Below are 9428 nucleotides of genomic sequence, written 5' to 3' on the forward strand. Positions count from 1 at the left end.
CATCCCTGATATCCACACCATCAGTGCAGGGACATGCTCATATGGTCTGATGCACAGGGTAAACAGACTAGGAAGATACATGTAGTTTACAATTGTTGAGGACTGTTGACAGGCAGCAGATATACCATGTAGTACAGGTGTACAATACTGTTAACAGTATGTGTCTTGTGTAACAACAGTGCAGCCTAGGCCTCCGGAAAACATTAACAACCTGTGCATATGATGATGCCTGTGTCGCATCCCTGACATCCACACCATCGGTGCAGGGACATGCTCATATGGTCTGATGCACAGGGTGAACAGACTAGGAAGATACGTGTAGTTTACAATTGTTGAGGACTGTTGACAGGCAGCAGATATACCATGTAGTACAGGTGTACAGTACTGCTAACCGTATTTGTCTTGTGTAACAACAGTAATTGCATGTTGGTCATGATATTCTTCTGTCCTTCTTCAGGTCTAATTGCATGTGCCGGTGGATGTCAGTGTTTGCAGTTAGTGTCCCATATGTCAATGTGGACTACTCACAAGTATGTATGAATATACCAGCATGCACCATGTAGCTGCCACATACCAGTGAGAATGTCTCATGTTACAAACATGTCTACCATTCCAAGAGCATGATAGCTGTGTATTAAGCTACTGTGGCCACAGACGTGACATCCATAAAGGGTGACATCACAGGTACAGTTACATGGAGTGGTGAGGTAAGAGAGTGGTCTTGCTGATTACAAGGGTAGAGGCCAGTGGGAAGTGTGATGCCTCATTTGGAATCAGTAATACACATTCCCATGACGGGATGTCAACACACAACTGCACCCACACACTCAGGTATTGACACACATGTATTCAGTGACACAGTAACACACCCACACACACTCACGGATTCACTAACACAGTAACACACACTCACGCACAGTTGCTACTGGTGGGATGAGGACCCCTGTCTATGTGCAAATCATCATTACAGTACTGTGCACCTACATGATGCGAAACCGAGAATACACATGTACAGGTAGTCAGTACAGCCTAAGATCGGAGACATCAACACGGATAGTAGAATGCATCGCCTGGATGGTGGGAGGGGTCTTATCAGTTCAGTATGGTAACATACATCCTCACCCCAAGGAGCAGTCAATTCTACATACACACACTGTGGCATTCAGTAATTAATACACCTATGTCATGCACATACAGATACCGCACATGTGTAAGATACACGCCCCTGCCTATGTCCTGCTTTCTACTTTGCAGTCTGTACAGATGTGTACACTAGTGTACCGGAGAGTGAGTAACAACTGAGATGTATTCCACACAATGCATGACATATATGGACACACATGCAACCACACATGCCAGTACTGTGAATCTCAGACCTGCCTAGCTCATGTTATGTATGTTAGATGTACAGCAGTATTGCATGCGTTACAAACTGTACTGATGCTTCCTGTGGCAGCAGTGCTGATATATACACTAGGGACATCATAACTATTAACAGGTGTCAAGTGATTTACCTTTGCTGTCACCCTGACCGCTGTCTAAGTTGTGTGTTATGTCCTTCAATTAATGAAACCATTGCTTACCAGTTACACAGGGTATTGTAGGACCGCTTGTGACACACCTGTGATCTGTTCACAGCAAACATCCATCTGCAAAGATGCCCCACCACTTAGTTATTTCCACACATCTGTCTATACCTGTGGTACATCTTTCTGTACATTCAGCATATCACCATATACAGTTGGCAATGTTGAGGCTGCATTGCAACTGCATGATGTACTAGGATACACGTCACCTGCATACATCAGCAACTGCACACGCATGTTATCTGAATGCACAACACTATGTGTACAGGTGTGTAGGTCTTACAATCCTGACATTTGGGCATGTTTGTAGGCATTGCAATTGGTGGATATGTGTAATGACATATATGACACATGGACTGTTGTATGATATGATGAGTGACCAGTACAGAGGGGATGTTACCTCTGTCAACATTGATATCCCACCTTATGTACTGTTAGCATTCAGCAGCCAAGGACCTACATTCCATGTGCATGTGTGTAATGGCTGTAGCCACCTGTTTGCACAAAGGACAACAACACCTATGCTATTTACAGGTATGTTGTGTGTGTTGCATGTACATACCCAGGGCAGGTGCATGTATGTCATATCCATACATGAGGGTGTGTACTGGTGTACAGAAACAGTCATTTGCTAATGGTGGAAAGTACCGAGGGCCCCTGGTATGTATACAGCTGACCTGGTCACAGACACAGTATCATTGCATTGCATAACACATGATGCAACTGTGTCAGTACATGTGTACTCTCTACAGTTGATGTAGAGCTTAGTACAGTACACAGGTCAAGGGTCACATGGTGGTGTACTCTTCTATGTCATACAACATGTATGGTTGCATGTTGGTGGTCCGAGGGCATGGTGGTGTCTGAGGTTTACATCCTAGAATGCAGCATGTGACACTGCGTCCTGCACATGGCTCATCTGTGATGCCTTTCATGGGGGGACCAGTCAGTACATGTGAGTGTCCTTTATGTATGTAGGTACACTACCTGGAGCAGTCTGTACCTGTGTTATGGCCCACATGTCTGATTCTCAGGTATATGGTGGCAGTGCTAGGTTCTGAGGTATATGGTGGTAGTGCTATAGTGCACTACAGAACCATCAGCCAGGTGTTCCTCACTGCACAGATGTAGGTACTCCCCATTGTTGGATCTACAGTGACCAGCTGTGAATATGGATGGATGCTACACATCTAGCACTGGTTAGTATAAGAAAACAATGCAGTTGTCCTGTAGGTGTATGGGAGTTAACCTGTGTTTAGGACATTTGCCTTGGAATGGCACTGTGTGGGTGGATGCAACTTGGGTAATATCCACACTCCCTTGAATCATGGATGCATGTGATATGAGACAAAGGCCTGCCTACCATCAGTCATGTCATCTGAGAATGACAGCAAATGTTGTGTAAAATACTGGTGCCAAATATATGTACAGCAGCGTTCCTGCTAACAATGACAACTACTAATACCAGAGCCCATTACAATGTGTTCTTTACGTCTACCTGTAATAGCATGGCCACTGTGGCCTTCCATATTTAGCATCAGAGTACATCCCAGTCAGCCCTGTGCTACTAGGAGTATGAGCACACCCAGTATATCCTTGTTTAGATGGACACATAGTAGTGCATTCCGACCAGCCCTGTGCTACTAAGTGTGTGAGCATGCCCCCTGTGATACTAAGTGTATGAGCATGCCCAGTATATCCTTGTGTAGATGGACACATAGTGCATTCCGAACAGCCCTGTGCTACTAAGTTTGTGAGCATGCCCAGTGAAACCTTGTGTCAGTTATGTGCTTCTGTGTATGGGCATGGCCATTGTAACCCTGTATAGTGGTAGTAGTCATCCATTCCACAGATAGGCATACTCCAGGTCAGGATGGATTCCTACTTTAAACACACAGGTTCACAGGTATGTACATCTTAACTGCCAGCATCCCTGCTGATGTCCGCATTCCCAGATGATCATAATTGATCATAATGACAGCCTTGACATGTGTAGTCTGTGTGGCGTGATTCGTAAGTATGTAGTATCGTAATAGTAATCTGTAAATAGACAGGTGTTCCGTACCCACCACTGGTGTATGTGTGTGTGTATGTCTGTCCCCATTTGCCAGTGGACTGTAAATTGCTTTTAGACTGCCCATCCTCCATACATTTCTTATACCCACCGTTAGCAAGGCCGATGATGTCACCCATCTACAAATACACCTCTGGGAGTGCTGTGTCCCAGCAATCTCGGTAGCGCATTCTGTAACTGCATAATGCTGTAGTGTAATAAAGTAGTTAGGTCGGTGTTCTAGTCCTACACTTGCCGTGTGTGTGTGTCCATTTGCCTGAGGACTGAGTAATGCTTTTATAATGCTCTCACTCCATACATTTCTTATACCCACCATTAACAAGGCCGATAATGTCACCCATCTACAAATACACCTCTGGGAGTGCTGTGTCCCAGTAATCTTAGTAGCGCATTCTGTAACTGCGTAATGCTGTAGTGTAATAAAGTAGTTAGGTCGGTGTTCTACTCCCACATTTGCCATGTGTGTGTGTTTGTGTGTGTGTGTGTCTCCATTTGCCTGAGGACTGAGTAATGCTTTTATACTGCTCACACTCCATACATTTCTTATACTTACCATTAGCAAGGCCGATGATGTCACCCATCTACAAATACACCTCTGGGAGTGCTGTGTCCCAGTAATTTCAGTAGCGCATTCTGTAACTGCGTAATGCTGTAGTGTAATAAAGTAATTAGGTCAGTGTTATAGTCCCACACTTGCCATGTGTGTGTGTGTCCCAGTTTGCCTGAGGACTGAGTAATGCTTTTATACTACTCACACTCCATACATTTCTTATACCCACCGTTAGCAAGGCCGATTATGTCACCCATCTACAAATACACCTCTGGGAGTGCTGTGTCCCAGTAATCTCGGTAGCGTGTTCTGTAACTGCGTAATGCTGTAGTGTAGTAAAGTATTAGGTCAGTGTTCTAATCCCTGACATGCCAACTTTGTGTGTGTGTGTGTGTGTGTGTGTGTGTGTGTGTGTGTGTGTGTGTGTGTGTGTGTGTGTGTGTGTGTGTGTGTGTGTCTGCCTGCGTGAGACAACTACAGTGCTTTGTAGTATTCGCCATAGTGCGTGCCCTAAACGCATGTTGCTGCAGTGTGATATGGTAGGGGTTTGTATACAGGACATGGCAAGTGTGTGTTTGTCTGTCAGAGCCTGTGTAGAGGTGGCCGTGATTGTTTTACCAATGGACATGTTTGGGAGCGGGTTTTGTAGTTTTCCTATATAGTATCCATGTTATGACACATTGGCCACCTCACAAGGAGTACAGCTGTCAGTCAGCCAAGGCACTGTGTTGGCAAGCCATACCCATACATCTGGCAAAAAGGCTGGTGAACCAAGTATGCAGCCCTACTAGTACCTGATATATGCCTCGCACCCATGTGTCATGCACATACAACCTTGCCTAGGATATCCCACTATGTTGCTAGTAACATGCACATTGAGGACAGATAGTAGGCATGGTATGACTGCAGTGACCTGCAGAGGACATGGCACCCTGTACAGTGGTACAATAGGCACATATATGCGGACATTGGGCCTTCACTATGTTCCACAATGAATGGCTGCAACATATGTGGTGCCATCAAATGTGATCCACTAAGGCCAGACAATGCTATACACATGTGCCGTGTATGGACCCATGCCACTGACACCACGGAATACTGTATCATACTAGCCATGAAGGTGCAGGGCTGACCTGCTCACTATAAGCAAGTTTTGCCACACCAGGCCAGTATTGGCATATCGGGGTATAACAGGCTGTGTACACTACATGTGTCTGCCAAACCAGGTGCACCTCTACATGTCACTGTACAGTATTCTGGGACATGCACATCCCAGGCAATGTCCATGTGAAGGACTATCAAACACAGACATGGCATGCATTGCAAAGCTATGCCCCTACACATTGGTAACCAGGATGTCAGGTCAGATAATACAGTATCCATCTATGTGGGACATTGCAGACACTACACCCCTGCACTGCACACCATTGTTGGATGACACAATGGCAATGATTACCCCTCACCCAGCCTTGTACAGTCATCTTGCACAGCCAAACACTACACACCCATGGAGCAATGCATACCTGCATGCCAGTACTGGCACCCTGTGTCTGCATGTGGGTTGTGATGCTCCCAACCGCAGTCACTCCCAGTATAAACCTTGTTGGCATACTAACAGTTGTCAAGTGCTTTCACGTGCCCTAGCCCATAGAACCCCCAGATATCCCCTGTGGTGCATGTGGTCCTGTGCATTATTGATGTGTGGCAAACTAAGTACTTACATTGTGTATTTGTCACCCTGACAAAGGTGTCACTGCGTGTCCATTAGAGTGTGGTTGTGGTGACAATGGCATCCGTTCACGTGGACTGACATGTGTGCCACACCTAATGTATGTCTACTATATCTGTTGCAGATGGCACTCACTCACCTACACACATGTTCTTACAGCACAGCAACATGTCGCCTTTGTGGCACATGTAGTAACATCATGCACATGTAATAGTAATGAGTAGTCAGGGGTTTGCGCCTGTACTATTCGGCGTGTGGCAGATGATGCTTATGATTAAGTCTCCAAGCCCTTCCCTGATGTACATTGCCTGTCCCACACACACGTTCTCTGGTGGATGTGAAGGTGTACTTCTGCACAGCAGCAGCATGTGTATTGAAAGAAATGGAAATGGTCAAGTGATGGCCTCTGCACCTATTGCAGTCCTCCTCTAGCTGATTGCATGTGGTACAGCTGTGATTGTGTTCCCATAGCCATCCGCATAACAAACACAGTACACTATCTAGGGAAACATGTTATTATCTGGCCCTGACAGTCGCTGTGAGTGGTACCTGGATGTGGTGTTCTGACACAGCATTACAGATGATATCTGGATGTACCTCAATCATTTTCCACAGTGGGAAATAGCCTAAAGACAGGAGGGTGATGTGCCACACAACTACAGCATGTAAGTGTAGCTATGCTGCATTGAGACTACTGCCTGTTTAACATTTGTGTGGTAATGGCTATTCTGCATGTTATAATACAGACATGACAGTACTCTGTTCATGAGGGACCCCCATCTGTAGGGCCATCTGTGAAGTGGTCAGTGTGTGCAACCATTTGTTTCCTGTGTTACACACTGAACACACTTCTGTGCACAGCAGAAGCATGGTGTGAGGACTGCAGACAGTACATGATGATAGGGATGTGTTACTGCCATCGCATCCCTGACTGATCATGTGTCACATGAGACAGTGGTATGACTGACATTGTGTGGCATTCCCAGTGACAAGCCAATGATGGGCAACTGTTCATAGCTGCGGTCACACGTCTACTACACATTGTACAGTTGGCATGCGGTATATATGCATGTGTTGTGCTCCCTCTGCAAATGTATACCATCTGTTGTGTTGGGTTGCTGGTGATAACTATGCACACTGTCATAGGTAATCCTGTATGCTGTTGTCTATCACTAAGCCAAATGTGGGTTTAAAATGCAATATCATAGGCTGAATGGGTTGGTAGGTCCCAGCAGATCCTCCTGTCCCACTTCAGCTGACCATGGCACCGGGCACTAGCACATCTGGGGCCCAGCCATAGACATCAACCTCTGTTGGCTCTGCACCACCTTCTGGTGGTACCACCACTGAGGATGGAGCATGTCCCACTTGGGAGTGGGACCAGACAGGTATATATCTGCTGTTGTGCTGTCCCGGACGTGTTGCGTTTGTGGCTCCCTAAGGGGTTAAGAAGCCAGATATGCCAGTTCAATGGCGGAGTGTCACATTTACAGGGTGATGCTGCCCCTCCTGGACAGCCACCAGCACTGCCTCCTTTGCAGCTGTGTAGGTGCAGTGGCAGTTACCCATGGCTGGGGACCTCCGTCCCACTGTTCCCATGGGCTTTTGAAGGCCGAAGAACCATCCCCATCCAGGGTGTATCCCCCCACATATGTCATATACCAACCCTGTATGCTGTCATTTCTGTGCTCCTACCCATCCTCCATGGCCATACCTACACTCCTTCCCCAACATCTGACCCTCACCTATGGACACATAAGGCCATTCAGCTCCTAGGACACCATCTGCCCTATACATAGCTGTCCATTACACACACATGCCCACTGGACACATGAAAGCCTTGTAATATGCATCATAACATACTACTGTTATCCTCACCCCTGTCCCTCAGGTGCATGATCCTGGTATGCACATCACTCCTACATGGTCCAGGTACATGTGAGGAGGATGACCCCATTGTACACAAAACACTACCGGTCCCTCTATAGTTACCCCATTTACCTTTATCATGATGATGATGTTGCACACAGCACATTGCAAGAGTACTGTTCACACATAATGATTGGACAGGTACTGTTGTGTTAATGTACATTACATGCACAGAGTAATGTATACGTCCAATGTACAACTATTTGCGTGTATGACTGACACATGTCTGTCTGAGGGAGTCTTGTGATCACATAGAGCAACACCACTACATAATACAGGTGTCACTGGTGTTTCCTGTTTCATTCGTTTGTAATGCTTTGTTACCACATGGTATGTTCCTGATACATCTCTACATATGTATGTACCTGTATGCTGGACATAAACACTCACATATACATCTACATGATGGGATACATTCCTATACTGTTGAATGACTGTGCTGTATGATATCCTCTGGTTACAGCCTCTTACGCTCAATTAGCCTCTACATTGCTTAACCAGTGCAATACTCGCATACTGGTAGCCAAACATGCTTACACCCACTCAATTCCACACTTGCTAATGCACCGACATTGGTACTTGCATCTGTCACTCACACCCCTGGGTGTGAGCGAGGACCAAAATATTACCTTGTGATGCCTATTACATCGGATTATATGACTACAGTATCGGGATTGGCCGCCCATTAGGCGACAGCATCGGGTTCGACTGTATGGAATCAGCAGTCTGTCCAGTGACACAATCATATTTGTGTGCACCTCATACAATGTCCTCCCACCTTGTGATGCCTATTATATTGGAATGCAGGAATACAGTATCGGGAATGGCTGCCTATTAGGCGACGGCATGGTGTTCATCTGTATGGAATCAGTGGCCTGTCCGTTGAATCATTCATATCTGTGTGTTCCTCTTACAATCTGCTCCCACCTTGTGATGTCTATCACATTGGACTAAATGACTACAGTCATAGCTGGCCTTAGGCATAGGCCAACTAAGCAACCGCCTAGAGCGCCGCTTTAGTGGGGACACTTTTCCAGTATTTATTTGGTGTAGGTAGACCAGGATGGGGGCACTGGGTGGTGTGATGGGGGGTGCCATTGTGCCCTCTGCCTAGGGCACCAGTTGACCTAAGGCCACTCCTGACTACAGTATCGGGAATGGCTGCCCATTACGCGACGGCATGGCGTTCGACTGTACGGAATCAGCGGACTGTCCAGTGAATTAATCATATTTGTGTGTTCTGCATACATTCTGCTCCCATCTGGCTGATACATGGGAACCGAGACCCTGCATTACAGACAAGTAGTTGGGTTGTGGTAGCCATATCCATCGGATGGGTCATGCTACCGCATACCTATTATAGGTTTGCCACCTTTTCAATTGGCCAAGGTGGGACTTTAGGGTTACCACCTGTCCCACTTTGCAAGGGACATTGTGAAAATAATCAAGACATAGCACATGTCCAGATTACAGGACATTATTATATTCTACGTTTCACTAATAATTGCATACGACAGTTATTTTATATATGACACTTTTATATGTTATGTGAAGTAGCAT

This window comes from Protopterus annectens, chromosome 7.part0 (assembly GCF_019279795.1).
Source record: "Protopterus annectens isolate FY-2018-M chromosome 7.part0, PAN1.0, whole genome shotgun sequence".
Lineage (NCBI taxonomy): Eukaryota > Metazoa > Chordata > Ceratodontiformes > Protopteridae > Protopterus > Protopterus annectens.